The sequence below is a fragment of the Cervus elaphus genome, chromosome 12 (assembly GCF_910594005.1).
Source record: "Cervus elaphus chromosome 12, mCerEla1.1, whole genome shotgun sequence".
Classification (NCBI taxonomy): Eukaryota; Metazoa; Chordata; class Mammalia; order Artiodactyla; family Cervidae; genus Cervus; species Cervus elaphus.
Genome location: NC_057826.1, coordinates 41,849,327 through 41,876,934, shown reverse-complemented (window position 1 = coordinate 41,876,934; position 27,608 = coordinate 41,849,327). Strand labels below are relative to the sequence as shown.

The window sequence follows — 27,608 nt, the reverse complement described above, 5'->3', positions numbered from 1 at the left end:
TCACAATCAATTCTATTTTATTTATAAGTGATATTTTTCTAATTTTATTTTTTTATAATGTCTGGCTCTTTTGTTGAGCTTCTTATGGCTTTTGGGAACTAAAACAGTAGTGCAAAGTGAGTTGATCTGTTCGTGAGTCCAAGCTTGCTCTGCTCTCTGCACAACAGGCCAATTAACTGAGAGAGGGAGTGTTGAGGCAAGGAATATGACTTTTTTCATAAAGCCAACTGACCAAGAAGATGGCAGACTAATTCTCAAAATAAACTTTGTGTTGGGTCTGGATGCCAGGTTCTTTTGTAGAACAGAGAGGGGAAGGAGTTGAGGAAGTAAAGTAAAAGGCCTATTATCTTGCAAATCTCTCCTGGACTGGCCAACTTTGGGAATGTTTTAATGTCTTTTTCTTGTAGCCATTCACGGGTGTACAGGCTTATCTCCCTGTGAGCTGAAAAAGGCACTTAAACCGTTATGTACAGGGGCAGGGTTCCCTGAGATAGGCCAATATGTATGACTATAATTACAAAAGCAACGACAAACAAAGATTAAAGTCAAGGAAACAGATCCAACCCAGCCAGAAATGACTCTTCTCTGCAACAGATCCACATTTTGATAAAACGCTGCTAGATCACAAAACAGAAATGCATCCTCAATTAGGCTCCAATTCCTCTCTCGTTGTATCTCATAATATAATAGTCTTCCCTTAGCCATGGTTTACTTTACCTGTGGTTAACCAAGATCAGAAAATATTAAATGGAAAATTACAGAAATAATTCATAACTTTTTATTGGGCACGATTCTGAGTTGTGTGATGAAATCCTGTGCTATCCTGTTCCATCCACCAGCTCCATACACCTGGGAGGCAAACTATCCCTTTATCCAGTATATCTTTGGAGTATACACTACCCACTGGTTAGAAAAAAAAAATAGCATACATAAAGTTTGGTACTATCTGCGGTTTCAGGCATCCACTGTGGGCCTTGGAAGGTATCCCTGTGGATAAGAGAGGGAAGCACTGTACTCTGGAGTGTCAAAAACAAACTTCAGGGTCGTGAACCTTGCGTGGGTTGGAAAAGAATTTTCAGACATGAGACAGAATGAGAGGGAAATAAAGTTTATTAGAGTGGGAGGTGCTGTTAGAACAGCGGGCCAGTTCAAAGGAGAGCCAACGTGGAACACGGGTCCTTAGTCCATTTTTGTAACCAGGGTATGAGGAGCGGGACAGGGGTCTTGCGGGTCATTTGCTGATTGGATGAGGCAGGTATACTGGGTGGGGAAGAGTAAGGCAAATACCTTCTCCCTGTGGGGTAGGAAAGGAGACAGGCTATACTGCTCAGGAGGACCTGAAATCCATTTTTAGTTACAACGTGGGGGAGGGAAGGATGATAAGGGTCTGGTTTTTTAGGTTCCTGCATTCCAAGATCCTCCTTGTTTTTTTCTGTTCTTTCGTTCTTGGGACACCACATTCAGGATCTATTCTAGTGACTGGAATAGTTATACAATATTCACTTTGGCAGGCAGTTTCACAAATTTGTTTCTGAATTTCTTCAAAGCTCTTAGATGAGGTAGCTGGAAGTGTCTGCTCAGTTCAGTTCAGTCACTCAGTCATGTCCAACTCTTTGCTACCCCATGGACTGCAAGTGTGGATGGTGACAACTCTGAGTCTGAATTCCTGTTCTTCTGCTTCTGCGGCATGCAGCACATTGTTTACTCTTCCTGAGCTTCAGTTTTATTTCCTTAATAAGACTGTTAAAAAGAAATGAATGAGATAATATGTATTTGGTTGGGCAACTGTGTGAGATGTTAATTTATATCTTGTTCAGGCTGCTATAGGTATTTCTGCCTCCCCAATCCAAGGAAAGCAACCACTTCTGCCTCAGGGAGAGGTTATCGGCTTTAATGCAGGATCAAAATTTAAAGTTTTCTGACACTCAGAACAGAACCTTTGGTCTAGTCTTGAAGGTGATATAGCTGGATTGCTCCAGGTGGCAGGAGACATCAAGGGTTAGGAGAAGAAGTGGACCAACACGGGAGAGAAAGCTATTTGGGAAATATCTCCTCACATTTAGAGGAGATTTCAAAAGAGTCAGGGACATGTGGTCTCCTCCCATAGGGTAGCAGGATCCAGGGCCTCTGATGGTGGCCAGCTTGTTACAAAATTGTGTCAAGATAGAATGATAGAACCTATTTTCTTTAACAGATTCTCAGCTTGATTTATAACTTAAAGATATTTAACATATGATATATGAACCTCCTCCATTTGTATTCCATTTTTAGTATTTTTATTTTTTTATTTTTGGCTGTGCTGGGTCTTTGTCGCTTTGTGCAGGCTTTCGGTTTTGGCGAGCGGGGGCTACTCTTCCTTGTAGCACAGGGGCTTCTCGGGGGGGCTGGTGGTTTCTCTTGTTGCAGAGCACAGGCTCAAAGGCCTTTGGGCTGCAGTATTTGTGGCATACAGACTTAGTTGATCCAAGGCATGTGGAATCTTCCCAGACCAGGGATCAAACCTGTGTCCCATGCATTGGCAGGTGGATTCACATCCACTACACCATCAGGGAAGTCCCTCCATTTGTATTTTTGTCCTGTGTGTGTGCTAAGTCACTTCAGCTGTGTCTGACTCTGAGCAACGCTATGGAAGCCTGCCAAGCTTCTCTGTCCATGAGATTCTCTAGGCAAGAATATTGGAGTAGGTTGCCATTTCCTCCTCCAGGGGATCTTTGTGACCCAGGGATGGAACCGGTGTCTCTTATGTATCCTGTACTGGCAGGCAGGTTCTCTGCCACTAGTGCCACCTGGGAAGCATTCTTGTTCTAGGCCCTGTAAATATTAGGGGTGGCCTGGGCCAGGAACCGTAAGGACTTGGATCATGAACATCCAACAGTGATAGCTAATGGGTCTGAAGACCAGAGGGCTCATCTCAGAATATTATGGAGTGTGTTGGACCCTGGGATGGTGTATATATATGTATGCTTAGTCGCTCAGTCGTGTCCTACTCTTTGCAACACCACGGACTGCAGCCTTTCAGGCTGCTCGATCCATGGGGGTTCTCCAGGCAAGAATACTGGAATGGGTTGCCATACCCTCCTCCAGGGGATCTTCCCAACCCAGGGATCAAACCCGGGTCTCCCTTATTGCAGGCAGATTCTTTACCATCTGAACCACCAGGGAAGCCCTGGGATGGTATAGATATCCTTAATAAATTATCTTCCCCCAAAAGCAAACATGACTTATCCTGAATTTCTCATCTCCCTATACCTAGATAGCTCGGAAGCAGCTCATTTTAACCTCATTTAAAACAAAATAGGGGCTGGATTTTTTTCTGTCTTTTTCTCTGCTTTATCCCTAGCATGTAGAACAGTGCCAATACACTTTGTTGAGTGAGTGGATTCTTGCTTCCAGTGCCAAGGACCGGCCTCACACCTGTTACATTGTGTAAAGTTCCTGGTTTTGTGCTGTCATATATTCGGTGTCAGTATTAGGTACTTATTTTTGCCAGATACCACGTGATACTTATTTGTATCTGATGTGTCAGATGAGCCTAGAACACCCTGTTTATTAAATCATTTGAGCAACTTTAGCCCTGTCTGTTATGCCCAGAAAACTAAGTACTCTGCCTGCCAGGTTTCCTCACTCCTTTCCTATTGAAAGCCCTCATCCCACTTATTTGATGGAGCCTCTATCATAAACGGAAACCCACTCCAGTATTCTTGCCTAGAGAATCCCATGGATGGAGGAGCCTGGTGGGCTACAATCCACGGGGTCGCAAAGAGTCGGACACGACTGAGCGACTTAACTAACTAACTTAACTAACTATCATAAATCTAGCATTTCTTGGGTCCTGTATGCGAAACCAATTCTGTCTCAAAGACCAGAGCCTTAGGGTTCTAGATCCTTCTCCATCTATATGCAATTTTTCTGCCCTTCAGAGTATAATTCTGTTCATTGGTTGTGCCTGCATTTAACATAGTATCTGCCTTCTCTCCCATCCTAGATGTAATCCCAGAGTTAGAAATTCCCTTACCAACATCATCAGATGACTGCACAAGAGATACTCTTTGATCTCTGGGCCAGAAAGTGATGCCTCTACTGGCACTCTTCAGGACAATTTATTTAAAGAAGAGTTATAGAATGAGCAAATCCATCTAAAACCAACGTTCTTTCTTGGCAGCTGAGGACTGAAGGGTATTGTTTTAAAAGGCTTCTTTAAGGCTCCAGGTAACTCTATGTTTTTCAGCTTCTGCTATCTATAGAGAATACACTTTCTCTCAGAGGATTAAAATACCACATGGTCTCTACCCTGTTTTGGGGATACAGTTGTAACCACAGCTAGAATTTTATTAGTCTGAGTTTGATCTTTTCCTGTGTGTGTTCACTAGCTTAGGGATTTAACTCTTTTGAAATTACCAGAACCAAGCTCAGTAAGCTCCTGATTTGTACACTTGGAGGCTCCTTACAGGCAAGAGCTGTGCTTTTTGGTTCTGTATCCCGAGCACTTTAGTACCCTGCCTGGAATGTAGTATTATTCTATGAAATCACTCCTAGAGATAGATTCTGTCAAGAACTGCAAAGGGTCTGAGTTTTACCCTACTTGCAAGTTAACAAGTTAGCCTGTCACAGTCTCATGGATGCTAGTAGAAGACATAAGACTCCTGAGTCAGAGAGAAAGTAGCTAGTAGTATCTGCCTCTTTAAGTTGGTTCCCCAAGACCTAGTTTTCAGAGGGTGATGGGTATAGGGCCAGTTAGCGTCTGAGCTTAGGGATTCAGAACCTTTGTTTTCCTTATTAGGATTGTTATGGCTTTATATAACCAAATAAAACTCACACATGAGCTCTCTATTCATTTCTTCACTGTGCCTCCTGGCTTTGGGATTGGTGACTCACGGCCAGCTGGGCTGCTCTTTCCATGATGGCTTTGAGGTTCTTGAAGGAAATGTGAGTCATCTCAGCACAGTAAAATTTGTTGCACATCAGCAGCACTTGCAGTTTTGTGATGTTACAGACCAGAAACTTCTAGAAGCCACTAAGCAGCATGTGCTTCATTTTCTTGTTGCTACCATGACCAATCTTGGGCATCAAGATCTGGCACTTGAATCTTCTCTGTACCCTGTGGTCAATGTCTCTGGGTTTCTGCCAGTTATGCTTAATTTTGATATATCAGGCTGGCTGGTGCTGGATGAAACTCTTGGTCTTCTTTTGGATGATTTGGGGCTTCATAAAGTGTCTGAAAGCAGTCATGATGCTGGGTTGGAGATGGATGCTACCTCCTCAGAACCTTTTATAATGGTAGTTAACATGCCTACCCTTTACTCCAGAAGGACACATTATTGCCATCAAACATTCTTGATAAGATAGTCTGGCACAAAGTGCAGTCAGTGCCTCATTTCCAAGACATGCAGAGATGGGAATGGCCCTTGGAGAAATGTCTCAAGAGATGGTTGAAGTGAGACAGAGGTAGCAGCAGTCTGAAGTTCACTTGCTCTTGTCCACCCCAATCTCAGAAGCCTCCAAGAGCAAGCAGTTTTGTCAGTGTTTCTGAAAAAAGAAGCACTCTGCTTCTTCTGCCTTCTACTTCTTTGGTGGGCCAATACTCTCTGCCTTGAATGCATTTTTCTTACTTCTCTACTATGTAAATATCCTTCCAGATCAGATTCAAACCCCAGGTCTCCTGTAAAGCATTCCCTGACCAGCCCAACTCACAGTGATTTCTTCTCCAATATTATAGAGTGATTATCATTATCTATATCAATCATATTGACACTTAGGAAGTAATAATAATATCAACAACTCTAACATTTGTGTATCATTTTATGTTTTACAAAGTATTTTTACACAAAGTATTCCCTTTGACTCTCATAGCAATTTAAGAGACATGCATTGAAATATGTATATTATCGTATGTGAAACGGATCACCAGTCCACGTTCGATGCATGAGACAGGGTGCTTGGGGCTGGTGCACTGGGATGACCCAGAGGAATGGGATGGGGAGGGAGATGGGAGGGGGGTTCAGGATGGGGAACACATGTACACCCGTGGCTGATCCATGTCAATATATGGCAAAACCACTACAATATTGTAAAGTAATTAGCCTCCAATTAAAATAAATCTATATTTAAAAAAAAAGAGACATGCAAAGGAAAATACTGTATTTTCAATTTACAGATAAGGAAAGGCAGAAATTCAGAAATGTGCCCAAGATTACCTAGTTAATAAACAGGTCATCAGATTTAGCATTAGTTTCCAGGTTCACACTGGCTGCACCATGTCATTTCTTGTTGCTCTTTAAACCCCCAAGTGGGTTTATTTCACACAACGTTAAGTCTCAGAGAGACTTGATAGTTTCCCTCCAGTCAAAAAGTAGAGGAGATTAAGGTTACAGCGGAGTCTAGTGGCTAAGAATCCTGAGTCAGACAAAACAGCTGTGGCAGTTTCTTGGGGTCACCAAATTTCCCTGCCTTCCAGAACACAGAGCTAAACCACATTTCCCAGGTTCCCTTGCATCCCAGATTTCTATCTGACTGGGTTCTAGCCCACGGGATGTGGGCAGAAGTAACGTCACTACTTCTAGGTCTGACCTTGAAACGTCCTATTCAATCTTCTATGCTCTCTTTCCATCACTCCAGGCTGATTGATGGTGAAGAAATCTTGAAGCTACAACATGCTTAAGTCACAGGATGCAAGGGGCCTGTGTATATGAGTCACTGGTTAGAGGTGAGCTGCTTAAGAGAGCCATCTGCTGCTGCTGCTGCTGCTAAGTCGCTTCAGTCGTGTCCAACTCTGTGCGACCCCATAGACGGCAGCCCACCAGGCTCCCCGTCCATGGGATTTTCCAGGCAAGAACACTGGAGTGGGGTGCCATTGCTTTCTCTGAAGAGAGCCATCTAATGAGGACCATATACACTGCACTTTGCCCCAAACAAGAAACATTTATTGTGTTATATTGCTTATGATTGGGGATTGCTAATACACTTGGGATTAAAATCCAGTACTGCAATCTACCAGTCTGGTGTGAACTTCTGTGTGTACTTAGCCTTTATTTACCCATTTTTAAGATAGAAGTAATAATAATACATATTTTATAGAATGCTTCTGAGAATCAAATGAGATAACACATGCAAACGACTAAACACAGGGTCTGGCACAGTATAAATACTGTTTAATCAATAAGTATGAACTTTTCATGTTATTATTTCTAAAACATTTTCTGCTGGTTCCAAGCAAAATTTTGAATTTCTGTCTTTCCAACTTGTCTTAGAAAAGACAGTCCTTCCTCTCACGCTGATTACTTTATGATAATGAGAATGAGGATGGCTCAGGGTTAGTCAGGGTTAGTTAGTTAGTGTTAGTGTTAGTTACTCAGTCGTGCCCGACGCTTTGCGACCCCATGGACTGCAGCCCACCAGGCTCCTCTGTCCATGAGACTTTCCAGGCAAGGATACTGGAGTGGGTTGCCATTTCATTCTCCAGGGGATCTTCCCAACCCAGGGATCAAACCCAGGTCTCCTGCACTTCAGGCAGATTCTTTACCGACTGAGCTACAAGGGAAGCCCTAGTCAGGGTTAGAGTGTCATTTTGTAGGTGTCCTGCCAATCCATTCTTTCCTGCCTCTATGGATTTAAAAGCAGGGGGAAGGGAAGTCACCTGATTGCCTAGTGGTTAGAATTCCAGGCTTTCACTACTATGACCTGGGTTCAATCCCTGGTTGGGGAACTGAGATTCCACAGGCCACATGACAAATATATATATATATATATATCCATTTGAAAAATCAAAATCTTCTGAAACTTTCTGAAGATCATACTAGAAATACATATTTCTAACTCAAGGTGAAATTTGATCATTCTTACTCTTAATATTCACAATGAATTCATCAGTTGTGTGGTTGGGTCATTTAAAATGATACAACTAAATCTTTCAAGTCAAAAAATTCTATTCTTTGGGTGATAAGGATGTGTCAGTGTAATTTCATCAGTTGTAATAAATGTATAACTCTGATGGGAATTCCCTGGTGGTTCAATGGTTTGGACTCCGTGCTTTCACCAAGCAGGCCCAGTTTCCATCCCTGGTCGTCACGCAAGCTGTGCAATGTAGCCAAAGTGGGAAAAAAAAAAGTATGACTCTGGTGAGGGATGTTCATAACAGGAGAGGCCAATCATGTGTGGAGGCACGGGGTATATGGGAACTCTGTACTTTCCACTCAATTTTGCTGTGAACACAAAATTACTCTAAAAAATAATGTCTAATTAAAAATTCTATTCACCATTACTGAATTGAACTTATCGTTGTAAATACTTTCTCTAATGGGATAATTATGTTATTAAAAAGAAATTACCAGAGTTTTGTCTTGAGGTGGTTGGCACAGAGTATTCCCAGTACATTTTTTTTTTCTCTAGTTGGTGACAACATAAACTGAAGTACAAATTGAGCCAACTCTCTGACACTTTGGAAGCTGATGACAGGACAGATGAAGGCCTGTCATGGTTGATTTCATTTTATGACTTGTAAATGTGTCCAGCCCACCCACAGCAGTTCAGGGAATTAAAAAAGGATCCGGAGGGTAGGCAGCAAGAACATTTCTTGCATGATCAGATTGGGAAGGTAAAGAACACTTCTTTGAAGATTATGCTTAATGGCCCAGAGTTAAATATAGGCCATAGCATAAAGAGCACTTTTCATTCACCCTCTTGTCAATTATCCTGTTGCTTGCTCTCACCTCCTCTACTGAACAAGGAAACATGGGAAAAGTTATAGGCTCCGAAATCAGTCAGCCTGGATTCAAATTCCAGCTTGACACCTTGGTCAGATTTTAACTTTTCAGACATTTGCTTTACTCATCTGTAAAATAAGAATATGATAACACTCACCAATGGTGAGTACCTAGGAATTTTTTTGTGCTTTGCTGTTGAAAGGTTAAGAACCAGATTTTGATACAAATTTGGAATAAGGAAAGTATACCAGTCCAAAAAATCCTGAGGGACTAATCACAAGACTGGTAACAGAAGATTTGAGTACAAATAATCAATTTCTCAATTTCACCAACCTCTGCTTAACCCCTTCATCCTTCTAATATAAAAGTTACACACACAGTTTTGGAATATGAAATATTTTATCAAAATATACTCATTTTCCATGTTTTTAAGGAACTATCATCTTGGGATTGCTGGTGGGTTTTTTCCCAGTTGTTTACCATTAAACAGAAAGCCTATTGAGAGGTTTATAAACCCATTAAATTTGAAAAATCATTTCTATTTTCTTTTTTTCCCAGCTATTTTCATTTTAAAATTGATTTACCACACAGTCTTATTCTAAGAAATACTTTCAATGTACTTACGTAAAATGTTCTGAAGTTATAATTTAATACACTTTCATCTGGTCCAAGTGCCAAGAGGTTTAGTCCAGTCCAGGTTAATCTGTGTTCCACAAAGCATAGTGGTTCAGTTCTGGACCTAAGGAAGATTTGATCTAAAACTTTGGCTCTCTCTACCAGCTCAGAGAGATTCAAAGTCTTGGTTTGGCCTAGAATTGAACTAGTCCCTCTGGAAATCTCCAGTGAGAATTAACCTAAAAGAAGATAACATCAGACCAAGGTCTAAGTCAGGAATGAGAATTTTTGACTTTGATGCGTTCTACCTTCATTATTTTATTTATTTATTTGGCTGCATAGCCTGAGGGATCTTAGTTCCCCGACTTGGGATAGAATCCAAACCCCTTGCATTGGAAGCTTGGAGTCTTAACCACTGGACTGCCAGGGAAGTCCCTACCTTCCTTATTTAAAAAGAAATATTTTCTAAAGTAAATGCCAGATGCAGCAGACAGTAATACTCACACGGTACTCATTTTCTCCCATCTCTGTCCAGCTTATAGCAGGTTGTTGGTGCCATGTGACTAGTTCTGGTCAGTGGGCTTTGAGGAGAACTGACATGTGTCGCCTCCAGGCCAAGGCAGAAAAAAAACTGCTTGATTCTCTAGATTTCCTCGTTTTTCCACTCTGACTCAAGTGGTGTCATGGATCCTTGAATGACCATGTGGAAGAAAGCCCACTGCCTATCTTCTTGGAACAGAGACAAATTTTTGTTGTTTTAAACCACTGAGACTTTGGGGGTTGTTTTTCACAAGAATTTAGTTTGTTTGTCCCAATTCACAACAATTCCTTAAAGGCAACCCATTCTTACACTCATCATGCTTTGGCACACAGTGTTCTAATAACTGGAAGGTCCTAGCACCTCAACCATCAATCCAGTTCCAACCGCAACGTCTTCTTAAACCTAATTAAAGGCAACATGGCACGTCAAGGAAAAGGTATGCGTTTCAGAATTTGCTAGGTTCAGGTTTTAATTTCTTAAAAGCTAGGTAACATAGGAAAACTTAGTTAACTTTTTTCCTGCTCTGGTTTCCTCATCTACAAAGTGACAAAAATAACTTCACTGGGTATTTGTAAGATTAAATCACATTGGGGATATAAATTGCTTAGTGCAATGTTTGGCACATAGGAAAAATACTTACTGTATTATTATTTCCAGGTCTCTACCACCCTAAATTCAGGTGTGTTTTCCCCTCAGTTCACAGAGCACTTCTATTACATTTACTGTCTTCCACTGTATTTTTTGCACCCATGTCTACATCCCCCATTAACCTACGAATAACTAGAAGTTAGCAACATTGTCTGATTTTGTTTGCAGTTCTATTCCCAGCACTGCCTTGAGGTCCTCCCTCACCATTTGTCCCTTCTATTGAATGCAGAGGAACCAGAGGAGGATACCAAGACCTGAAAAGGTGCTGGAGCCACTGGATGGAAAGGACTTGAAGCTTGAGTGCCTGAAAGACTGTGTGGGGTAAAGTTCTACTCACTTTATTTACCTCAGGCCAACCAATCAAATTGGACTGCGAGATTAATAGGAAATAATTACTGTGTTTGGCGTTGGGATTTTGGATTGCTAATCACCTTCAGAGCCTTTTATTCATCCAGTCAGGGCTGGGATAAACAGCACTTACACAGCTTTGTACACCCTAGTCATCACTCCCAATCTGTGTGTGCTTGAAAGAAGCAGATCCTCTTGTAGTGTTGAATCCTGGCTCCTGTTTTTCCTCCACTTGCTCCCTGACTGAGATCTAGCATGGGACTTAGTCAGTCCGCCACTGGAGAACTAAGGAACTGCAGTTATTTATGCCCACAAGGTGCCCTGTGCTGGTAATGAGCATTGCTTCCTGAGCCTAAATTCCAATACTGTGTATAAAACTTAGTCCAGCTTTGGAGGTTTTGAGCTTAATATCCCAGAAGCGCCTAAGAATGAAACCTTTCTTCACTTTTGCTGTGACTCGCACCATTGTTATACCCCCTAATCTAGAGGCCATTACCTGCTAATTAACCATGGTGAGCATCAAAAGTCGGCTTTCTGTCTGATTGTAGTCATGAGATGGGTGGGTCCGGACGAAGTTTCCTGATGGTCCTCTCCAGCCTAAAGTAACAGTGCAGCCTCACACGGGCATTCTGAGATTAGCACAGTTCAGGTGTCATCAGGTCTGTTTTTCCATTGGCATTCAGTATTTCAGTGAATGCTTTTTATCATGACAAATATATTTAAACTGTAGAGTATAGCAAATAGGCTAATGGTTTTAGGGCCTTTTTTTTTTATGAGATATGGATATGCTACATTTAGGGCATGCTTGGCAGGCACGCACATTATTTTATTGTGCTAAATCAAGTCTATTGGGACCTCAGCTTAACATCTGATGACTTAGTATGCAAGTTTGCTAAGGTCTGAGCAGTTGTCCTATTACACAGTCACAATGTACACAAGCATTTAAAATACCTTCCTTCTTTAATCTCATTTTTGTCCTGTAGTCTCTCCTAATGTGCCTTGCTTCCATTTGCTGGCTTATATCTTTACTGTCTAGCCAAATAGACCAAGTCATTTCTCCCATCCAAGTACTAACCAGGCCCTGCTTAGCTTCCGAGATCAGACGAGATCGGGCGCGTTTAGGGTGGTATGGCCATAGACGACCAAGTCATTTCTAAAGAATGACTTTTAATATTGAGTTTAAAGAAGTTACAAAATAAAATCAAACCTGTTGCAAGTAGGTACAAGTTGCCAATAGTCAATTCTCAGGAAAGCAGCCACTAGAATTAGTCTATCCTATACTCCTGGGCTTCCCTCATAGCTCAGTTGGTAAAGAATCCACTTGCAATGCAGGAGACTCCAGTTCGATTCCTGGGTTGGGAAGATCCGCTGGAGAAGGGATAGGCTACCCACTCCAGTATTCTCTGTCCTTCCAGGATGGAAACTGGGTGTTTCCAGGGCACGACTGAGCAACTTTGGCTTTCACATACTCCTGGCAGCAACAATGACAATAAAAGTCTCGCCCCACAGATGTCCTGGAAACACCCAGTTTCCATCCTGGAAGGACAGAGAATTGCATTTTCACTCAAACTTTATTATCTATACTAAGGATGTTTGCAGATTACAGTGAGATAGCTAACAGTGAGTGTGAACTATATGTCAGACATTGTGCAGCACATTTTTACATACTCCTTTACACATTGCAGCATTTTCACTTAATTTTCACAACTATTATTATTATCTCCCCTATTTTACAGATAAAGAAACTGAGGTTTGGATGCTTTAGGTAACTTGGTCAATGTCACAGTGTGTCAATTAGGATGAATTTGGCTGCAAGAAATAAACACATATGAGGAGTGGTTAATACCAGTGCCTCTCATATTTTAATGTACATAAGAATTATCTAGGATCTTGTTAAACTGCAGGTTCTAATTTAGTATACTGGGAATCGGGGGTGAAATTCTACCTTTTCAATAAGCAACCATGCGAATGCTGGTCTGCAGACCACACAGTACTGAATAGTAAGTGTTTAACTGCAAGAACACTCATTGTTTACTTATTAGTGAGAGGCTTGGAGTTAGGCAGATCCTGGACTGATTAAGCAGCTCTACAGTGTCTTTTAGGACACAGACTTTTTCCATTTATCTGACGTGCCATCTTAAATAAGTTTTTTTATCCTAGGCCATTTCCTCAAGATGACCATCCCTGCTCCAAAGATGTCACGTTTGTATCTGGTTAGAAATGCAGTTCATTCCCCCTGAGACTGGGCACATTGCCAGCTCAAAAAAAAATCTAGCAAGGAAGATATGGAAGTGGGTGAGAATGGAGGTGGGGAAAATGGAGGGTAGGCGTTAAACTTGTATGGCATGGCTAAGAAATAGTATAGCCAGAATTCAACCCATCTGTGTCCAAAGTTAACTACCTCACGTCTCTTGAATTAACTGTAGCAGTTGTTGTTCAGTCACTAAGTTGTGTTCAACTCTTTGTGATCCCATGGACTGCAGCACGCCAAGCTTCCCTGTCCTTTGGTATCTCTAAGAGTTTGCTCAAATTCATATCCAAGTCAGCGATGCTGTCTAACCATCTCATCCTCTGTTGCCCCTTCCTCCTTTTGTCTTCAATCTTTCCCAGCATCAGGTGACTTTTACAGTGAGTCAGAATTTTCCAATGAGTCGGTTCTTCTCATCAGGTGGCCAAAGTATTGGAGTTTCAGCCTCAACATCAGTCCTTCCAAAGAATATTCAGGATTGATTTCCCTTAGGATTGACTGGTTTGATCTCCTTGCCGTCCAAGGGACTCTAAAGAGTCTTCTCCAGCACCACGATTTGAAAGCAACAATTCTTCAGCATTCAGCCTTCTTTATAAGGTCCAGCTCTCACATCCATTCATGATGACTAGAAAAACCATAGCTTTGACTATATGGACTTCAGTGAAATGATTCGAAATCATCTCAGAAGGCAAAACTGGAATGCCGTTGTTTTAAACACGCTCGACTCTGATTATTTGTATCATGACGGCCTGAAGAATGAATGTACTTCATACATAAATTTTTAAAAAGGGAATGGATCTGTTTGGAACCTAGAGGTGAAGAGCCAAATAAGCACAAGTCACAAAGATTCGTCTCAGTAGAAACCTGTTCTTCTGTGGAGCAGAGATTGTTCAACTGGATTAGATGTACACATAAAAATATCCCTTAAAAAAATATCCCTTAAAATAAAGTCTCTTGACTGCATGCTCACAAGGAAATTTTCTGGCCCTTCATTTGATCTGCCAAGTAATCAGAAACCAGGAAGGGAAAGGGAGCTCCCCTGAAGTCTACAAGAGTTATTGTTTCTCTGAGAATACAAAGTTCCCACTGGAATTAAATACTTGCACTTGGACAAAGAGAAGAGCTCAGAGACATACCCATTTCCAAGTTGAAATTTACTATGCAATAAATGTGGAGCCACTGATCATTGTAAAAGGACTACGTTGCTTAGGAGACATTGGGAAAACTGGCTCCCCATTTTGGAGAAAATTTTTAAACAAAATTTCACAAAGACAATGTGATATGAAGTTTGCATCAATTAGACTGGTCTCTTAGGGAACACATAGGAAGGTATTCACTAGAGCATTGTTTATGGTGCTGAGGAGTTGAAGGTAACCTGGGCAACCATCACTGAGAGAGTGGATAGGTTGAATGCAATGGATTAGAGGTACCATATAACAAGAAATCAGCTTCCCTGGTGGCTCAGAATCCACCTGCCAATGCAGGAGATGCAAGAGAGACAAGTTCGATCCCTGAGTCAGGAAGATCCCCTGGAGTAGGAAATGGCAACCTGTTCCAGTATTCTTGCCTGGAAAACCCCATGGACAGAGGAGCCTGGCAGGCTACAGTCTATGGGGTCACAAAGAATCAGACACGACTGAGCGACTGAGCACACATAAGGAGAACAGACCTTTAAAATATAGTACTTAATAACAGAAGATACAGAACGCAATACGATTCATGAAAACTAAAAACATAGCTGCACATAAAAAATATGAAGCTTGTATAACATTCAAATAAAAGATATACATTAAATTACCTACAGGATGGGGAATGGGAATAGATGATGATTATTAAAAAAAATGAATGGATAGATACATAAATAGGACAGAGGAGTCTTAGCAGGACCAATAATGGTAATAACCTATAACTGAATAATGTCATTAACTGAACCTTCTGCACTTGAGATCCAAGTAAATACATTAGCACATGCAGGCAAGCACATACACAGACATAGTTATCTATATATACATATATAAATATAAATTATTAAAAGTTAAAAATGAACACATGATTCTTGTGTGTTCACTACCTTTCTTGTGATTTTTTATAGCTGTTACCTTCAAAAATGAGTCTCAGGGTCTGCAGTGAGTCAGAACCCAGGTGTGAAGACCCAGCAAAGTCAGCCCCCTAAGTAATCCACCTTCCTAGTCCACAATCAACACGTCTCTCTAACTGTAAGTTTGGAGATGCTAATTAGCTAATTATTAAAGCTGGATATCACCTTTCTGTCTAATTAGAATGTATCGTCCCTTTACTTCAGATAGAAAATTCATTTTTATTTCTACTCAGTTTCTGTTCCTTTGTCTAATTAAGTTCTTCATTTAATGGAATTAGTTAGACTGTTAATATCTTCTCATTTGCACTGTGTTCAAATTGTCACTGCTATTACTACCACAGGGCTTCCTTGGTGGATCAGACAGTAAGAATCCACCTGCAGTGCGGGAGACCTGGGTTTGATCCCTGGGTTGGGAAGATCCCCTGGAGAAGGGCATGGCAACCCACTCCAGTATTCTTGCCTGGAGAATCCCCATGGACAGAGGAGCCTAGCAGGGGCTACAGTCCACGGGGTCGCAAAGAGTCGGACTCAACTGAGTGACTAAGCACATTATTACCACAGATAATTTTCCTGGCCAAGGTAGATTTCTGGGAGTTTGTGATGACAGATATACCTTTTTTGTGTTTTAGAAATAACTTCTGATACTATTTGAGGGAATCGCATTTAAGGTGAGGAGACTATAAATAGAAAAGTAGCTCACTGAATTGTAAACTGGCATTTGGAATGGAAAAAAAGGGAGAGGGGAGTGTGTCCTTGAGTGGAAAAGACTGTTTGCATAAGAGGTCAACTGTTGTTTTAAATTAACCTTGATGCTATGATTTAACCCTTTGCTTCCAAGGACATTAAATAGGTTAATTTCTAACTAATGGGAATCCAAGGGTTACAGGGACAAAATTATGAAAATTCTTATGTCATGCTTGCATTTGAAAATTCTATAATCAAAGTATCCAGAGAAATCCTTTTTTGGCTAAACAAAGTATCCAGAGAAATACTTTTTTAGCCTGACCTTTTTTTTTTTTTTAGCCTGACTTTTTATAAAGATAACTTGGAAGATATATAATGAAACTTTTAACATAAACAGCTGTACAAGAAAAGAGAACTGTCAGACTATCTCCTTGATATAAAAATCCAAATGAATACACACATGCTTTCATAAAAACCAACAGAGAACCTAGAACAGCTAAAAATGTAAATGCCTACATGGTATGCTTTTTATAGCTACAGTCCAGCTGTAAATTAACATTATGACTTTGTGGCTTTATACTTTCGTCTTCTTAAAATGCCATTTATATGCATGCAGGTATAGCTCATGCTAGTGACTGATGTTCCAGTTTGCCTCTAGGCTAGTCTAGCTGGGAATGAATTTTGCAAATGCCATATACTCCAGGCTTTTATCTCAGATAGGATATGGGGCCTAAATGCAAGATTGGAATAAATTCTAACTGTCAACCCTCCATACAAAAATCTGTAAATAAACTCACTGCAGTTCTAGAAATAGAAAATAGAATCAATCCAATCAAAATGCCAATATAAGGAAATCATTCAATAAAGTGAGTTCTTAGAGGAAGCATGATTTCCTAGATAAACAGAAAGGAAAATATTTGAAATCAGGATTACTAAATCAATATGATGAAAAGATGTGCCCCTTTAAGATTTTATTCAAGGATCAAGACTTATTACATTATCTAACCTTTTGCTGAAAAAAAAATTAATACTTTACATGCTGTCATTTGTTTCCTGTCACTTTCCTACTTGAGAATGAAATTTGAAAATGGAGGGGAAAGGCTTAGAGATTATTAGGGGCAGTCAACTCATGAAAATTATTTTGAAAAGATTCTACCTTGCACCTATTCTCCAGGCTTTAGGTAGAGAAAGGGTTATAAATAAGTTAACTAATTTATCACCCAGACATTTTTGAGTGAAAGGGAACACTATTCATAAATATATAAGAGTAACAGATATAAATCAAGACTGTTCCAATCAAATTGGATGCATATAGTTTCTCTATTAGTCACCATGATGTTATTTCTGAGGGAGTAGATAGAGGTCTACTAGCTGATGTCTAGTACATGATAACTGAAATTCCACAAATTCTTAGCTGATGTCTGAAATTCCACAATCAAAGCTTTATTTCTTTGCCTTAAACCAACAAGGGATTGATTCAGTTTCCATAAAATTACTCCTAGGAAAAGTAACTTATATTTTAACATGAATAAACCTTTCAGATTCTTCCCAGAGGGAACGTTTGGAAGGAGAGGAAAGGCCAGTCTAGAATTCTGCACTGTGTTGGGCTGAGGGAAAAGAGAAAATACATGACATGAGGGAAGCTGGAGAAGTCTGAGAATGATCCTGACCTTAAGACCTAGCCTCAACTCAGAGAGTCACCCACAAGGAACCATAGTGGCCAACCAAGCTTCAGTGGCCCAAAGGATCCATGCTCACCTACCCCTACGGGACATATCTCTAGCAGAATATAAAGAATGAACTCCCACCTGCTGACAAATCACATTGCTCCAAATAAGCTAACTTGGAAGCTCACAGGATAACTGCCATTTTTATGAAGTTTAGAGACTCCTTTACCTTCATCACACCGAATCAGCTAGAGAAAAGACCCTGGTCAGACCACCAAACTTTGATGGTTCCACACCCAATTCAGGAAACACTAAAAAGTAGGGGGTGAAGAATTCCTGAGTTAACCCTACAAAGCATCCTTTCTTTTAAGGAATTGTTTTGTATTTCTTGACTCTGAGCAGTTTACATCTTAGATTTAATCACTATTTAATGTGAATCCTTAGTATTGAAAACAACCACAAAATAAATAAATGAATAAATTAAAGTCTCTAGGCTGTAATTTGGGCCATTTTTGACCAGTAATTTGCATCTACCTCATCCTTGCTTTTCACAACAACAGGTTATACAAGCCAGGTAATAGCCAGTGACCACTCACTTTTTATGAATATATAAATGAACTGGAGGATGTCTCTGGAGAAGATTATAGGTTTCATGTAAAGCTGCTTTCAGAAATAAGGTCCTGAAATAGAAACTTACAATCTGAGCAGAAATCAAATGGCTCCAGGAAGCTTGTGCCAAGTTGTCCTTGCCAAAACATCTGCTAGCGCAAGTACACCATCCATAAGTCACTGGGGAAATCAAAGAGTAAATAGAAAATACCTGAATAAAAATGAAATTAGAAACACAACAGTCCAAAACTATGAGGTGCAGCAAAAGCAGTTCCAAAAGGGAAGTTTATAGCAATACAAGCCTATACAAAGAAACAAAAAGAGTTTTTAATAAAAATTCTAATGTCACATCTAAAGGAAGTAGATAAAGAAAAACAACAAAACCCAAAGACATAATAAAGATCAGAGCACATAAATAAAATAAAGGCTAGAAAAAATAGAAAAGATCAATGAAACAAAGAGGTAGTTCTTTGAAGAGATAAACAAAATTGATAAGCTTTTAGCCAGACTCATTAAGGAAAAAAGAGAATGGCCCAAACCAATGAAATTAGAAATGAAAGGGGAGAAGTTACAACCTATACCACAGAAATACAACAGATCGTAAGAGATTGCTATGAACGATTACAAGCCAATTAAATGGACAGCCTAAAAGAACTGGGTAAATTCCTTAAAATATACAATCTCCCAAGACATAATCAGAAAGAAATAGAAAATATAAAGAGATGGATTACCAGTAATGAAATTGACTCAGCAATTTAAAAACTTCCAACAAACAAAAGTCAAGCACCAGATAGTTTTGCAAATGAATTCTACAAAATATTTAAAAAGGAGTTGACACCTATCTTTATCAAACTATTCCAAAAAACTGAAGAGGAATGGACACTTCTGAACTCATGGCCTCTATGAGGCCAACATCACCCTGATACCAAAACTAGGTAAAGACACCATGAAAAAGAATTATAGGCCAATTCCATTGATGAACACGGATGCAGAAATCCTCAACAAAATATTAGCAAATCAAATTCAACAGCACATTAAAGGATCACACACCACGATCAAGTGGGATCTATTCCAGGGAATTAAGAATGGTTCACAATTTGAAATTCAATCGGTGTGACGCACGATATTAACAAACCAAAGAATAAAAATCATATGATTATCTCAATAGACGCAGGAAAAGCTTTTGACAAAATTCAACATCCATTTATGATTAAAAAATTCTCAACAAAGAGGGTATAGATGCAACATATTTCAACATAAAGAAGGCCATATATGACAAACCCACAGCCAACATCATTCTCAGTGGTGAAAAGCTAAAAGAATTTCTCTGAGATCAGGAACAAGACAAGGATGTCCAATCTTGCCAACTTTACTTAATACAGTATCAGAAGTCCTAGCCACAGCAATCAGACAATAAAAAAGGATCCAAACTGGAAAGGATGAAGTAAAACTGTCATTGTTTGCAGATGACATGACACTATATATAGAAAATCCTAAAGATTCTGCCAAAAATTATTAGAAACAATAAATGAATTCAGCAAAGTTGAAGGATGAAAAATTAATATACAAAGATCTGCTGCTTTTCTGTACAATAATAACAAACTATCAAAAAGAGAAATTAAGAAAGCAATCACATCTACAATTGCATCAAAAAGGATAAAATACCTGAGAGTAAAGTTAACCAAGAAGATGTAAGGCATGTACTTGGGAAACTATAAGACATTGAGGAAAGAAACTGAAGACAGTACAAACAAATGGAAAAATATGCTATGCTCATGGGTTAGAGGAGTTAATATTTTTAAAATAACTAAACCAACTAAGGCAATATACAGATTCAATGCAATTCCTATCAAAATGCCAGTGGCATTTTTTGCAGAACTAAAACAAATAATTGTAAAATTTGTAACACAAAACACTGTGAACAGTCAAAACAATCTTGAGAAAGAAGAACAAAGCAGGAAGTATCATGCACCCTGATTTCAAACTGCAGTGCAAAGCTGTGTGTGCTCATGTGTGCTCAGTCGTGTCTGACTCTTTGCAACCCTTTGGACTGTAGACCACCAGGCTCCTCTGTCCATGGGATTTTTCAGGCAAGAATACTGGAGTGGGTTGCATTTCCTCCTCCAGGGGATCTTCTCGACCCAGAGATCAAACTTGCATCTCCAGCATTGGCAGGCAGATTCTTTATCGCTGAGTCATCAGGAAAGCCCATAGTACAAAGCTACAATAATCAATACAATAATCTGACACTGACACGAAAACAAACACATTGATCAGTGAAACAGAAGAGTTGAGAAATAACCCCACACACATATGGTAAATTAATCTACGACAAAGGAGGAAAACATAGGCAGTATGCTCTGACATTAGTCATAGCAATATGTTTTTGGATATGTCTTCTCAGTCAAGGGAAACAAAAGTAAAAATAAATAAGTGGAACTACATAGGACTAAAAAAGCTAGTGCACAATGAAAGAAACTTTCAATAAAACAGATAAGCAGCCTACTGAATGGGAAAAGATATTTACAAATAATATATCTGATGAGCGGTTAATATCCAAAATACACAAAGAACTCATACAATTCAACGTCAAAACAACAAACAACTCACAAACTGAGCAGAGGGGATTCCCTGACGGTCCAGTGGTTAGGACTCTGTACTTTCACTGCCAAGGGACTGGCTTCTACCCCTGGTTAGGGAACGAAGATTTCACAAGCCATGCATCAAGGCCCAAAAAATTAATAATTAAAATATTAAAAATGGGCAGAGGGCATTAATAAATGTCTTCCAAAGAAGACTTAAGAGATGGCCAACAGACATAGGAAAAATGCTTGACACCACTAATCATCAGGAAAACACAAATCAAAACCACAATGTGATATCACCTCATACCTGTTAGAATGACTATCATCAAAAAGACAAGAAATAACAAGTGTTTGTGAGAATGTAGACAGAAGAGAACCTTCTGTTGGTAGGATTATAAATTGGTACAATTGGAAAACAGTTGGGAGCTTCCTCAAAAATTTAAAATAGAACTGCCATATTCAGAAATTTCATTTCTGAGTATTTACCCAGAAACACTAATTCAAAAGAGACACATGCATTCTAGTGTTCACTGCAGTATTATTTACAGTAGCCAGAATACAGAAGCAACCTAAGTGTCTATCAATAGATGAATGGACAAAGAAATTGTGGTATGTATGTATGTACATACATACACACACAGAGAGAAATACTACTCAGTCATAAGAAAGAAGAAATTCTGTTATTTACAACAACATGGATGGATCTAGAGGATAGCAAACAAAGAAAATGAAAACAGATTTGTAGATACAGAGAACAAATGGGTGATTTCCAGCAGAAGCAGGTGAGTACTGGGCAAAATAGGTGAGCGATTAAGAAGTACAAACCTCCAGTTGTATAACAAATAAGTCATAGGGATGTAATATACAACATAAGGGATGTGGCCAATAATATTATAATAACTTTATATGGGGACAGAGAGTTACTAGATTACATGGTAATCACTTCCTAATATATACAAATGTCAAATCATTATGTAGTACACCTGAAACTAACATAACATTGTATGTCAACTATATTTCTAGTTTTAAAAAATGCACCATCCATGAAAAGGCTAAGAACCAGGACCCAGCCTATAGTTAACCACACCTTGGTTACTGCCTAGAGCAGCTCCATCCAACAGAAACTTCGGCAATGATGGTCATCTTCTACCTCTATGTTGTCCTACATGATAACTGTTAACCATTTGTGCCTATGGCATGCTTGAAATTTGGCCACGGCACCTAAGGAAGTAAATTATTATTTTATTTTATTTTAAATAATTTAAATTAATTTTATTTAACTTAATAGATTTAAATTAATAATTTATGTTTAAATTAATTTAAATAGCCATCTGTAACTATCTGCTACCAAGGCAAGTCTAGAGGTTAAAGCAGTTGAGTGAAAGCAATTTGGAAGTCACCTTTGAATTCAGCAGGGAATCTAACAAGTTAACATTTGATAAACCATATTTTAACCCTGTAAAAAACTGAAGTTGCTTCTATTAATTTCTCTCAAGTCTTCACATGGCCTTCTAGACCCTTCAAGGTCTGGCCTTCTCCCCTCCCCTGCTTCTTCACCCATTCCTCTAGGATCTCAGCTCCTAGGACTCCACTCCTTCCTTACTTAACTCCAGCCCTAGTGGCTCCTTGCAGCACTGCTGTTTCAGGGCCTTTTCACTAACACTTCTTTCTGTCTAGACCACTCTTTTCTTAGCTATATGTGTGGCTTACTCCCTCTTATCCTTCAAATTAATGCTAAAATATTACGCTCTCGGTGAGGACCTTCTTGACCACTTTATTCAGAATTGCAATATCCACCACCACCTGGACTCCTTATCTCTTTCTGCAACTTTGTTTCTTAAGCGCCTGTCTACAATGCAGGAGACCCAGGTTCCATCCCTGGGTGGGGAAGATGTCCTGGAGAAGGAAATGGCAACCCAGTCCACTACTCTTGCCCGGAAAATCCCATGGACGGAGGAGCCTGGTGGGCTGCAGTCCATGGGGTCACAAAGAGTCAGACATGACTGAGCAACTTCACCTCACTTCACAATATACTTGTAACATAATTCACTTACTTATTTTGCCTATCTCCCCAATTAGAATATGAGTTCCATAAGGGCAAGGATTTTCATTTTTTTGTTCACTTCTGTAGTCCGTGGTATGCTCATAAATATTTGCAACTGGCTCTTTGAAGGGGGAAATGCCCTGATTTGTAGCATTTGCCAATTTCTGTAGTATAAATACACCTACTATGACCAATTTCAATTTACCAAGAAGAGTTGGTTACCCAACATGGATCTAGAAAGAGATATGGACAATCAGCCTACAATTCAAGCCAGCTCCAACACATCACTAAATTATATCCCTGTTTTAAAACACTTAGAATTTCTCAAACAGCATTTCCTACACTTTGCTCTTGATCACCTGCGGCTCTTAAAACCAGACTAAAACTAGGCAATCCCCTCCCCTGGAGATTTTGATTAAGAGGTTCTGGATGGGGACTGGGAATTTAATTTTTTTAAATTGAAGCATAGTTATGTTAGTTTCAGATGTATGGCATAGTGATTCAGTATTTTTGCAGATTACACTCCACTATAGTTAAACTGTTTAATTTCCTCATGGTTCTAAATATAATAAAGAACTCCAATTTTTCTGTCACATTTCTCTAAGTTTTATGTGTTACATTTCTCTTTATTTTAAGTTTATTTTTAATTGGAAGGTAATTGCTTTACATTGTTGTATTAGGGCTTCCCTGGTGGCTCAGATGGTAAAGAATCTGTCTGCAATGCAGGAGACCTGGGTTCGATCCCTGGGTTAAAATTCCATGGCGAAAGGAAAGGTTACCCACTCTACTATTCTTGCCTGGAGAATTCCATGGACAGAAAAGCTTGGTGGGCCACAGTCTGTGGGGTTGCAAAGAATCAGACACAACTAACTGACTAACACTTTCACTTTTCTTTAGGGTTAGGAGAAATTGAGAGAGTAACACTGAAACATGTATATTTCCATATGTAAAATAGATAGCTAATAGGAAGTTGCTGATAACACAGGGAGTTCAACCTGGTGCTCTGTGACATCCTAGAGCGGAGAAGGCAATGGCACCCCACTCCAGTACTCTTGCCTGGAAAATCCCATGGACGGAGGAGCCTGGTGGGCTGCAGTCCATGGGGTCGCTAGGAGTCGGACACGACTGAGCGACTTCACTTTCACTTTTCACTTTCATGCACTGGAGAAGGAAATGGCAACCCACTCCAGTGTTCTTGCCTGAAGAATCCCAGGGACGGCGGAGCCTGGTGGGCTGCTGTCTATGGGGTCGCACAGAGTCGGACACGACTGAAGCGACTTAGCAGCAGCATAGTTTACTATAAGATAATGGGTCTAATTCCCTGTGCTATAACAACATATCTTTGTTGTTTATTTTATATGTAATTGTTTGTATCTGTTCATCCTATACTCCTAATTTGTCTCTTCCCCCTCTCCCCTCTCCTCTCTCCCCTTTGATAATTACATGTTTTTTTACTGTGTCTGTGAATCTGTTTCTGTTTTACATATGCATTCATTTGTTTTTATTTTCAGATTCCACATGTGAATGATATCATATAGTATTTGTCTTTCTCTGACTTATTTCATTAAGCATAATATTCCTTTTTTTTTTGTCACTCAGTTGTGTCTGACTCTTTGCGACCCCATTGACTATAGCCTACTAGGCTCCTCCGTCCATGGGATTTTTCCAGGCAAGATTACTGGACTGGGCTGCCATTGCATATTCCATTATAGATAGATAAATAATGTGTATGTTTTAATCCAGTCATCTGTTGATGAGCATTTGCGTTGCTTCCATATCTTAGCTATCGTAAACAGTGTTGCCATGAACACTGGGGTACATGTATCTTTTCAAAATAGTGTTTTCATTTTTTCCTGAATATGAATATGAGCCATGAGTGGATCATATAGTAGCTCTATTTTTAGTTTTTTAAGGAAACCTCATACTGTTTTCCATAGTGATTGCACCAATTTACATCGTGAATTTATATTTTTAACAAATACCCTAAGTGCTTCTTATCATGAAGGAAGCCAAATCCACATCCACCTTCCACTCGGGTTATTCCCTCCAAAGCTGAAGACCAGCCCTGTGCCAGATGATCTGGAGAAACCAGCCCTCACCCTAAAAAAAAGTACAGAGACTCAGGTGGGAAAACTGACAACCCTTCAACATACCTCTTTTACCTCAGGACAGGGAGGCACGAGAATACTGCAGACATGTTTTGAATCTAGACTCACAATAGTTCCAGTTCTCTAACCAGCAAGTATAAAATACCACTGTAACAGCAGGGCTTATAGAATTTTGTGTTTCAAGAGTGATGTTTGAAAAGAAACATATTTTCCTTTTGAAAATGTGCATATTCAATTTCTGTATTCAGTACAACTGAGGAGAAGTCACAAAATAACCAGATCATATCTTATTTTTATTAAAGTTTACTGGGTCTTAAAATGGCTAGTGTCTATTACTGGATTAAATTACCTATTAGATTATAAAAAATAATATATTCAGTCAAACCTGTGCCCACTCTGCAGTAAGTACCAGAGAGAGAATTCACAGAGGATAAGACAGCCTCTGTCTGGCAGTCTCCTGGGGGCACATTTGAGTAAACTGGAAATACAGAAGAATAAACTAATTAGTAGAGGGAGGTGGTTGTTTCCTAGAGGAGGAATCTTCTAAACTGAGACAAACAGAGGAGTGGGTGTTTTCCAGGTTAAGGCATAGGTGGTTGAAAACAGGTATTCCTGGAAAAGAGAACAGAATGTTCAAAGGCCAAGAGATAAGGAAAAGAAAGTTCAGTATGATCAGGGATATGATAAGACCTAATGTTAGAGGAATGAGTTCAGGGCAGGTCACCAAGGCCTTGTAAAATCAAGTTTAAGTTTTTTCATTGTTTAATACATGTTCTTTTCCTTTTTGTATTAACCAAATGTAGAAAATTACCCAAATACCCATGAGCAAAGAATGGATAAAAAAATTGTAGTACATTTACAACATGGAATACTATATAGCAGTAACGATGACTGAACTACAACCATATGCAATAATGTGGATGAATTTCACAAGTATAAAGTTGAGAGAAAAGCAAAACACAAAAGAGCACAGATTGTATGATGTTGATTATCTGAAGTTTAAGAAGAGACAAAACTAGTATGTGGAGATAGAAGTCAGAATGCAATTCCAACAAGCACATGAAAATGTGTACAACGTCACTAATCATCAAGGAAATGAAAATCAAAATCATAGTGAAATGTCACCTCACACTTGTTAGCATGGTTAATATAAAAAAAATCACAACTGTTGACAAGAATTTAGAAAAAAGAGAACACTTTTAGACTGCTGGTGGGAATGCCATTATAGAAAATAATATGGAGGGTCATCAAAAAATCAAAAATTGAACTACTATATGACCTAGGAATCCCACTTATGAGTATATATCTGAAGGAAATGAAATCAGGATCTTGAAGAGATATCTGCACTCCTGTGCCCATTATTTACAGCACTACTCACAATTGCCAAGACATGGAAACAACCTCAGCATCCTTCAACAGAAGAATGAAGGAAATATGGCATATATTTACAGTGGAATATTATCCAGCCATAAAAAGTCAAGGAAAAAAAAAAAGAAAAAAAAAAAAAAGTCAAGGAAATCTTGCCATTTGTGATAACATGGATGAATCTTGAGGACATTATGTTAAATGAAATCATTCAAGCAGAGAAAGGCAAATACCGTATGACCTAACTTACATGTGGAATCTAAGAAAGTTGAACTCATAGAACCGGTAGATTGCTGGTTGCCAGAGGCTGTAGGGTGGCAGAAATGGGAAGATATTGGTCAAAAGGTTCAAACTTTCCAGTTACAAAATGAATTAATTCTGTGGTTCTAATATTCAGCATAGTAATGATAGTCAACAATATTGTATTGTACACTTAAAAGTTGCTAAGACAGATGTTCTCACCACCAAAACAACAAAAAGCAAAAAACCCCATTAAACTTACTGTGGTAATTATTTCACAGTATGTACAAATATCAAGCCATCGTATTTTTCACCTTAAAGGTAAACAATGCTATGTCAATTGTAATCTCAATAACACTGTGGAAATAAAGAAGTCAGAAAGCAGTTACTCTTAGGAGTGACTACTAGCGAGAAGCAAATATAACAGGGATTTCTGAGGAGATAGTAATGCTCGGTTTCTTGATTAGGTGCTAGATACACAGATGTGTAGGACCGAGATGCATGCTTGCAATATGTACACTTTCCTGTTTGTATATTATACTTGAAGAAAAAGTTAATTTATAGGTGTAGAGAGCTCATTGTCTTCATAAGTTGTAAAATGCTTCTCTCACTCTTTCCTATTTCCTGTGCTCCATCTTTTCACTATTGAATTTTAAACTCCTGACCTTAAGTCTGTGTCTCATGACAATGGGTCACCACCCTAAATACACTTTCATTTAAACTGGTGTTCTCATCTCAGCTGATCCAAGCGGCTGGAAATGACCGGCTGCAATTGCTGACGGGGTTGCACAGTAATGCCTATACTAGGCTGTGGATATCACACGGCCTTATCATCACAATCTCTGGCACGCACATCTGACACGGAATGCCAGGTATAGGTTAATGAAAAACAGGAAAAGGTGGGGGAAAAGCTCAATACTGTCAAGGCTTGTTAATGAGAAAATATAATTATATACCTTGCATTTTAAGCATATAACTTATGGAGGTCAGCCTACACATTGGGATGAATGTCATGTGTTTCCTGCCAGTTTCCTGCTAACTCAGACAAATGATAAAACATTGATTTAAGGTGTTAATTTCTTTTTGTGAATTTGTATCATCTTTTATCT

At 39.3% G+C, this 27,608-nt stretch overlaps 1 pseudogene; it reads right to left on the bottom strand.

Moving 5' to 3' along the window:
• Positions 1-4,793: 4,793 nt before the first annotated feature.
• LOC122705636 lies at positions 4,794-5,229 on the bottom strand (annotated as a pseudogene).
• Positions 5,230-27,608: the final 22,379 nt, after the last annotated feature.